Genomic DNA, 10,312 nt, shown 5'->3' with positions numbered 1-10,312 from the left:
ATGGACACAGCTGATGCTCGTGCCCCGACAGCTCGACACGTTTTTCGGATTTTAGTTAAAGCAATTGAAAATACCTTTATTGAATTGCAGTAAAATATCGGATAAATAGTATTGATACTTGTGCATATACACAAAATAATATTTATTAGGTAATAATCAAAAAAAGTCATTTTGTTTGTCAGTAATCAATATTTTTAATTAAGCAGGCATACATTAAAAATGACATCAGTATCTATTTTAAATCCCAAATATTTATAAATTTTAATTAAAAGCATCATGAAAAATATTAAGCGGCTGTTTTTAACATCGCTGATAATCAGAAATCCTTCTTGAGCTGCAAACCCTATATATGCACATTCTATCTAGAATAATAAGCATAGGCAGACCATCATGGACGCACTTTGTAATAGCAAAAAATGCTATTTAAACATCAAAATTGGCTTTATATCTGTAAACATATTGGCAGGGAATACATGCTAACTTAGTTTACTTGTCTACCGCATATAATCTAATTAGCCTGAGATGCTGCACTTTAATGTGCAGATTAGAATATTTTTGATTTGGAAAACACTTCCTGGAAATGAAACAACATGAGATCACACACACACACACACACACACACACACACACAGACAGACAGACACTGTATGCAGTCATCGGTTCTCATCTGGGCTGCTGCACAAAGTGCATCATCATCATCATTTCACCACAAAGAGTATTACCGTAAAAGGTCTCTTTCAGGAAATTAATAACCGTCATCCATGACAGAAAAACAATGGCTTCACCTCTGCTGATCAATATGTTAGGATCCTCCTGCGGTTAAGATGTGTGGTTTGCTGGATGACGGAAGCCTGTGTGATCCTCTTCTTTTGTTACAACATACGAACAATCACTAAGGTGCGGGACTATTGCATGTAAATATCAGAATCATTTATTGGCCCTTTGTAAAATAACGATCAAAGCCAAAGCCATCAGCGCAGAAAGGGTCTGAATTATGATCTGTTCTGCTCAAAGTGGAAGGACTCTGCACCCTTCCTGCTCTCAGAAGGTGACATTTTTGTGCCTTGGCGAGACCTTAAAGTGGAAAAACAATCCACTGCCAGCCCATATCTGTCCGAAACCGCTCTAAGGAATGCCAAATGATCTAACGCATCACGAATGTCACGGCAGAAAAAGAGAAAGCGATGCAGATGAAAGTCATAGCAGAGTCATCTAAGCCTCGAGCGGCGGCCCACGCAATGGACTGAGAGCTCGGGGACGAGTGTGAATGGCACTGTTGTGTGAGCACCGCTGATTCACTGCACGGCCAGCTTAGTCTCTCGACGTGACAAAAGACTGCAGACCACCAGCGTGACCCCGTGCAGAGAATCTGAGCCCGCCAGTGGACGTAGGCACAGTCATCCATGCATCACGAACAACCAGAACATACTAGAAGCGCACAAGAAGAAGTATTCAGTTATGAACGGACTGATAAACAGGTTTGCTTTCTGTATCTTTCTTGATCAGACGTTATTCAAGAGGATCAGCGTGAACTCAATATTACACTTTAACTTGGAGATAATTAAGACACATAATGGTTTGTTAACCAGCGCTGTTTGAGGCCATCGGGGACACATTTTTTTGTTTAACGTCAAACAGTTAATTATAAACACCCTAGTAAGAAAAGCTAAAAAACCATTAATTATAGCACATATCCTCTATTACATATTTACTGACGTATCACTCAAACAGACTTACCGATATAAAAATTATAATTAAATCTGAAATGTGTTTTAATGCTGAAAAGCTCATTTAATATTATTCTTTAAATCAAGTATAACTGCAAGTGTAGCTCCGCTTCAGCAATCAAATATACTTTATAGTTGCACTACTTTTGCACAAGTAAGTGCGTTACGAGACCAGGTACGTTTAACAGTTTAGTGTACTAAAAGTACAATAGCGGGGTATATTTATAGAGTACATAAATATGTAAATGAATCATATATGGAATAGTAAATGGTATATAGGCAGGTACAAACTGAATGGTGCGTCACAGTGTGTGCCCCCCACAGATACACCTGTCATCTCAGCAGGTGTCAGCTGTTGACAGTTAAACACTCACTTTGGGGGTCTCTGGACCAAAACCAGCACAGCGTCTGTGGGATAACACACCGTCACACTGAGGAACGTCTGAGCTAATCAAATGCCATTTAATAATGTTTCTGTAACGCCAGTCCGTCCATCGGAAACAGAAAACGAACATATTCTGCTTTTAGATGTTATGGATCGCATGGCTAAAGAGCTTTCAGGGTACTACAGTGTACTAGAAGAAATAAGAAATCAGGGTTTAATCTCCATAAGGATCAGGCAGTACGCGGTCGCCATGCAGATTGATTTCATCATTGCGATGCGCACGGTCTCGACTCGTTTCCATATGTATCAGGAAACAGAGACCCCTCTGACAGAATAACAAAAGCTGTCACCAGACACCTCCGCTCCGGTTTAACTTCAGCAAAGACGCTCTTCAACATCAGCCAGCGTGGCGCTTCAACGGCTGCTTTTAAAAGTACGTGTAAAACTACAGGAGCTTGTCGATAATTTCATTAAACTAGAGCTAGCTTCACATTCCATTGCCTTCTCAAACATTAGAAATATAACGCTTACTTAATGTTTCAACAGAAGTAAGCTGATTTTTTTTACCAGAAAAGCTCCTATTGGTCGTAGATTTATGAACACACACCAAGCAGGCCAGTTTATTGGCTGATATTTAGATATAACTCTTGGTATCAGACATTAGTCAAATACAGTAGAAAAAGACAGCAATATATTGACTAGCACGTGCATGTTTACAGCATCCCTGAAGCGCGCGGCCTGTGATCGAAGCCCGGGGAAAAGACGTTTCCCTCGCACCAGTGGTTTGGTAAAGCGCTGAGTTTAATCTCGGTGAGAGCTTCCTGATCGGCCGGTGTTGTGACAGAGCGCAGGCTCTTTTGCGAAGCGTGCATCTCTGTAAATCTACAGCTCCCGCAGGACAAAAGCTCAGCCCTGGTTTACAAGTGATGGGGGTTGGGGTGCAGAACAATGAGGATGTCAGAACTTTGGGACATCGCTACATTCCTTCTCGGGCCGTTCCTGCCGGTGACGCGGGGGAATTGTGGGGGATCCCCTTTTGTTGCAGTTGCGGGGTGGTAAAATGCGGCCACTCTTGGGGTCAAAAGGAAAGGAGCTGTAAGGAAAGGGCAGTGCACTCTCTAGTGCACTGAACACTGTCTTCTCATGTGACCTTGGGCTTCATATCTGCCTCTGTTCCCAGGATTCCCTGCATAGTGACGGAGGAGCATGTGTTCATGGAATGTGCAGAGTTTAATATAGGTTAAGCTCTATTGAACGCATGCGTCGATTACTGCATAAAATAATTTAGACTCTTTTTTTACAGTCATTTGGGTTTAAAAACGTGGAGCTTTCAATAAAGTGTATGCATTCTTTAAAAAAGGCTGATATATATGTTGGGGTTTTTTTGCTGTGGAACCTAATAAGAAGTAGTGTATTCGAAATATTTATTTCATACTGTATTACCTAACATATTGCTTGAGACGTACAGGTTTAAAACATATAATGCAAGTTTGTTTGGAGTACTACTTGTGCGCAAATAATATCAGCCATTAAATGTGTACACGCAATAGTTCAACTTTAGCACAAACAGATATATGTTTTATTGTTAAACACATTAAGATAAAATCAGCTAAACTGAAAATAATGCTTTATTATTTAAGACTAGCCGTATTCCCATTCAGAGTGCAAACACCAGATTTCTTGACCCCGCCAGATTCACTAAAGTGAACAAACATTAACTAGCTGTGTACTTTCTAATTCGTCCCGCTCCACACATGGTCGGCATGTTTGAGTAACCTCACGGAATTTAGCCGCGGGGTTTGACGCTCAGGGCAGGTTACCATGGAGATGAATAGCTCAGTGAGGTCTGGTGCTCTCCGCAGGACGTATGCATACGCAGTCTAAAAATTATGAAATTACATTTAAATACGCATCAGGGTGAGGGACATGAGGACCTAAGCATAACAACAACCTTCTAGCAAAAAGCTACAAATTAGTAGCTTGAGAGAAATATCTTGCATGTGCTCCCTAATCTAAAGGGTTACCAATTAAACACAGAATTAAACTTCCAACATCCACTTGCTGCAGTTGGTAACGTTTTATTTTATGGTTCCATCTGTTAGTTGCTTATTAGCATGCATATTACTAGAATATTATCAATTTATTAGTAGTAATTAAGCACATATTAATGCCTTATTCTACATCCCTATTCCTTCCCAATACCTACCGCACTAACTATTATTAAGCAGCAAATTAAGAATTAATTGATCGAAAATTCATAGTTAATATTAACAAGTGTTACCTGTTCTAAAGTGTAAAATAACATTTTCTGCATTGGATGTTTAAGGTTCTTCATGGAACCGCCAATGCCAATAAAGAACCTTAATTTTTTTTTATATATATATATATATATATATATATATATATATATATATATATATATATATATATATTTTTTTTTTTTTTTTTTTTTCATACACATGTCAGCTCAGGGAGATGGTGCTCATGAGTAATATTGATTTTCACCCTCTAGTTCATTTCTAATTGATTAAACTGACAACCATACACTCCCCTAAAGCGGTCTTAAATGTGCTTGTAACAGATAAATGAAATGTTATTTATAGAAATTGATGCATTGAAGGAGAGACTCGTGTTATGTGGCTAGATTTGTCTCTGCACGGAGCGGTCGGTCTGCAGGAGGGACCGGGAGCTGACAGACGGGTCACGACTCATTGCTGATGCAAACCAGTCACCCCCTGCCCGTCTCACACGACTGATACCGCTTAGCATCCGCTCGTTACAGCTGCATAACTTCACATCATACAGGTGTCCAGAAATAGCCTGTAAGCAAGACCCAGATCTGAAAGACAGAAGATAACGAGAAGACGCATGGAGAGCTTCGAGAACAGTAACCATGTAGTGTGGTCCGATTCAACACATTCAGTGCAATATGATGCAATGGGAACAAAATATAACGCCGTGCAATTCGATGCGGTACAGATAGTTTGCTTTTATTTCTTTGGTTCAGACGGACAGCAAATCAAGTTAAATTCTAATTCTATTCTTTGACCATTAATTCACGTAGCATCAGAATGCGCTTGAGAGACAGTTTAAAGAGGAGAAAAACCCATAGTCAATAATTATGCATAAATAAATAGTTTTTATTGGTGCAAATATGTTATATCATTATACAAATGCTCACTTTTTTAAATCGATGCGTCACATTGTTAACGTTTATGACCGATTCTATGTGAATACGACTTCATTTTTATGTGTCCTTGTTATTACACGTTTCAGTAGGCCTAATTAGCCGAATATTTAACGATATTTACTCACTATATAAGGTTGAAATTAGGTTTTAGTTATTAAGCGATTATTCATATTACATGTAGACCGGTAAACCAGACAAGAACACTAAACTAATGGCAATGCATCATTTTAAGGTGTCTTTATCGCGTGTCTCGTGTACTTATTATTGTAATGACAATAAATATATAGTTAATATAGTTCATTGATATCAAAACAAAGTGTAACTATAAAGTGTTAGCAAAAAACATCGTGCTTTTAGATTGCACTTACATTGGAAGTGCACGCAGGCTTATAATCTGCAAGTACGCTGTTGATGTTACTTTGATGGACATATATAACGGGAACCACACACACAATAATTAATACCTTAATACCTCTGAATCTATTTAGAGGTAATAAATGGCACCCTTCCGCTGGGAGCTGTGAATAACTGTACTGCCCGAGTGTTCATTGATCTGCATTAGGATGTCATCCATAGACATCTAGCTCTGTCCGTCATCATCGATATCACTAAATGTGAAATATATGATTGTTTTTTCTTAATGATGGTGCAGAATTTTGTGCTGCAAAAGTTCAGATGTGTGCTCATTTAACGGCGTGCAAAGGCAGCTACTGGAGGAGGAACAGGGCCGTGCTGGACTTGATTTATTCGTCACATGCTCTGCTCTCTGGAGCCATTAATGCGGACCAGGGCCGGATTTCACTTGGCAGACTCTAGCACCTCCCCCACTTGCTATCGATCCTAAGATATTTAGGCTTGGTTCTCCAATAAAGGAAAAAAAAAAGAGAAATCCTCTAGAAAAGAGAGCATGCTGGGAAGACTGTGGGATTATCCCACCGACAATTCACAATAGCTTGTGGAGCCTCTTTGTGGCTTTGTATTTCCTGCATGCTTTATTTGCTGCTTGTGATTGATGATGACTGTAAGAGTGGCGTTCACCTTTGACCCCTCATACAGTACAGCCTCAGCACCGATTCGCCCCTGGTGACTGATGAATACCTAATGGAGAACTTTAAATGCTTTTTAATGTTTATTAAGCATTTATTAGTGCCTTCCACACAGAACCGCAAAAGTCATCTATAACCATTTGCTATGAATGTCGCTCTGCTTTAGTTTACAGTCCAGTGCAGCTCAGTTTGGACTTATTTTGAACACGCAAAACATACACTGGGTAATATTCATAGCTGTCGTTTCATCAGAGGCACAGCAGCACAGAAAAATGGCTGAACCAAGTGGGCAGGCAAACATAAACGTTGTCAAAAGTGCTTAAAGGTTTATATAATCGGAGTGTCTATTTACCCGCCTATTTACACTAGCTCCGCCCACCGGCGTGCGATTGGGATAGTCATCATCACAAAAAGATGACTGCTTGGTATCAGTTTGAGTCGAGTAAAATGTGTTGCGTGTTTTATCCATCCAAAACGAAAGAAAGGTTCTGTCCAATCACTGAACAGTCTTAAAAGCTTTGCTTGGTTCAAAAATAAAGCTGAAAGAGAAATCTGAATTCTGTAAATCAGTTGCCATGCAGATTCTGCTTGAATATTTTTTTACATAAACCAACCCCCACCTCCAAAAACAAACACACACACACAATAAAGGAGACATAAAAGAGGGTAAAAACAGCAGTATTAGTAATTAGACTAAAAGAGTGTCTGTGTTTCTGAGCTGAAGAGGTGTTTGTGTATAGAGAACAAGGCCACTGTTCTTTATTATGGCTACGATGCATGAAACCACAAATAACAGAATCCAATCTCAACCTTATCAAACTCACAACTCTCAGAAAGACACATCAGAGTCTGGGCAATATGGAAAGCACTAGAACGGTGCGCTAAATAATTCATCGGCTTTTTTTATGATTGATAAAACATTGATGTCGAAGTCAGACCACTTGCATTATTTCCAAACAGATGAATTTGTGGCCACCTTGGAGCAGAGATGAAGTGACCGCCACCGTTATTTCTCATCAATCAGTCAATCATTTTTATTTATATATAGCTTCTAACAACACAGGTTGCATCAAAGCACTGTACAGTATAAGGTAGAAGAGTGCAATGGCAATCATCATTAGTCACACTTAAGACTGAACGTTAAAAATAAAAACTCCGCTGAACGTTTCGAAAACCAGCTGCGTCCCGAAATCCTCGCACAGCTGCGAATGATCTGCTGTGGGTGGACGCCAAACTTGTGTGAGTAGTCCCGAAACCGCAATGCAACCGAGAGTGTCGTTTTTATTACGACAGCGTGATTCAAAGGATCGTATTCTGCTAACTCGACCATAAATACGCGCGGCTTTGACATCAGCCGGTATGCCACCTGCTCCCTGCCTCATCTCGTTATTTGCATCTGATTGAACAATGTGTCAGCTGGAGCAACGGATCTCACAAAACTGTTATGCGCGTGACAAACTCGCAGTTGCATGGACCGAAAACAGCACGAGTAAACCCTGTAAAAGTGGCATCAATGCGTATATGCGTTTATAGTAATCTTACGTAAGCATTACGGGACATTAAATTCATATTATATAAAAAATTATTTTTTTACTGTGGGTAAATGCATATACCTTCACTTAAAGTAACTTGGCATACTCTGTAATTTACATTCAGGGCACATATCTTGAGTATGCATGCTTTTTATGAATAGCAATATGGCCTACCAGTTAATCACAGCAACCCTTAACCAGTGACTGCCAAGTAAAAGATGGCTGAAATGTGTATAAATAACAATAAACTGTGATGTCGATATGCAAAAATGGACCTGGGAGTGTATATGCTACGCCATGGGTAAGATAACGGGTTGTGGGGTACATTATACATCAGTACTAGCATACGCAAGCTAAAATCAATTTATGTGTATAGATACCATGAGTTTTCATTTTGATTTGGCATACTACATACTCGCCTTTTCATTAAACTGTGCTTAAAAAGCTCGCCCCAGAAGCCGCCGTTTGATCATTTACTCTTGGTTATTGATTTGTTCTCCTTCTTCTGCACTTGTTAAACTCGCAAGCTCATAAGCTCACTTGGAAATACCTGTTAACCACAGTCAGGTGCCACGTCTGTGAATACACTATCAAAACAAGGCCCTGTTGCACATTTGCTGCATGAATACGAAAATTCAGATGTTGATTTTGTTGGCAGCTGAGTATTTGATGGCTGCAGTCTCAACAATGCTAACCCCGTCAGCTAGTCTAATGTGAACAAGAGCGCGCTTTAAATGCACGTCTATTTTAAAACTGCAGTAAACCAAGAAAAAAGTTGCTTGTAACACTTACGGAAGAGACCGTAAACATGCAACAGCTAAAATCGGTCAATTAGGTTAGTAACTTACTCTAAAACGACGTTTTTGAACGTCAAACACATATTTTTTTATTAAATAGTAAAAGGGTGTTAAACAAATTATATATAGCTAGCATTATATCACGTGAAATATGCTTTAAAACAGGCTACGGACAAAAATATGCCATCATCCCATAATAGCGACCACAGCTGTTCTATTTTGATCTACATCCTCCTTGTTTCTGGACTTTCTTCATTGCAAACGACATTCAACCGTCTTGAGAAAGTCAACAGATAGCAGAACGACCCTGCTGTTAATGCCGGTATCACCTTGATATCAAACCACTGGCTCATTTCCAGATGTTGGTATTCTTGCTGACACAGACGCTGACCTCAGCGCTTCAGGAAAGAACGCACTCGGATACGAGTCAACACTGACAACACAGTCGATTTTAAGCTGACGGATAACTATAGCAACTAAATTAATAGTCTTTGCAAACACAACAAACGAAACCAGAAAAAAAAAAACAAGAAAAACTGCTTGCTCTTTAGCAGTACATGAACATGACGTACGAGCAAAAGACATTTTCTGGCTTCCATGACTATTTCAACATTTGTAACACCATGTTGATTACCTAAAAAAAAAAATAATAATAATAATAATTTTGACTCACCACTGTTTTTGTTTTACAGGGAAGCCCTTTTATTTAAGGGTAGAAATTAATTTCTTAAATCTCAAAAATGCCAATTTAAGTCGTTGTTTTGTGGTAAGAGGGTTTATCCCCATTACATTGTCATGGCATTAAAGTTGTAGGCCACATTTAGCTATAATTTTACACACAAAAGGTTAAAATGTAATTTCATCACTAAACCGTGTGATCATATTGTTACGCCACGACTTTATGGCTCCATTTATTGCCATTAAGTGCTCTGCAGTAAACCACATTTTTAATCTTTTATGAGCGCCAGATGTATTCATATTCTTATGAACCGAATCATTCCTGTTATAACCATTCTACTTTTTATTCAGATCTGTATAGGTTATATGAAGACGTAGAAACAAATGACTGACTGTTGTGCAGTCACACAAAATAAAAATAAGCAAAACGTTCAGACGACGATATCATGCAATGAAACACGTAACAGAGACGAGTCGTTTTTAAATCGAACTGCGAGTCGACGCAGTAGGCCTACAAACAGAAGCAGCCGCTCTTCTTTTTTTTGCGCGGAGAGCAGCGCCCCCTGGCGGCCCGCCGCTGTAACTGCTGCCAGAGTCCAAATACATTTCCCACTTAGTATATTAATTGCAATTAGGTCATTTTGGCGCTGCTTGGTGTGTAAAAACGAATAATATTAATGAGCTTAGCCTTTGCAAGAGTAGAATCCGTTGTGCGAGGGGCTCCGCAGTCATTTCTGCGTTAATGCTTTTCTTTATTCACCCTCAGATAAACGGAAGTGATGTGAACGAATAGCACGCCAAATAAAAACGAAAAACTCTGGGCGAACAAAGATTTACTTTGCAGGGCAGTGCGTGTTTGACGTGCATATAATATACGAACCCACCCCACAACCTTAATTCGTATGCCTTAAGGCATATTTTAATTCATATCCATGATCCATATCCGTCCACCCGGCC

This window comes from Puntigrus tetrazona, unplaced genomic scaffold (genome assembly GCF_018831695.1).
Source record: "Puntigrus tetrazona isolate hp1 unplaced genomic scaffold, ASM1883169v1 S000000008, whole genome shotgun sequence".
NCBI classification, from domain to species: domain Eukaryota; kingdom Metazoa; phylum Chordata; class Actinopteri; order Cypriniformes; family Cyprinidae; genus Puntigrus; species Puntigrus tetrazona.
This window is presented reverse-complemented; position numbering follows the sequence as displayed.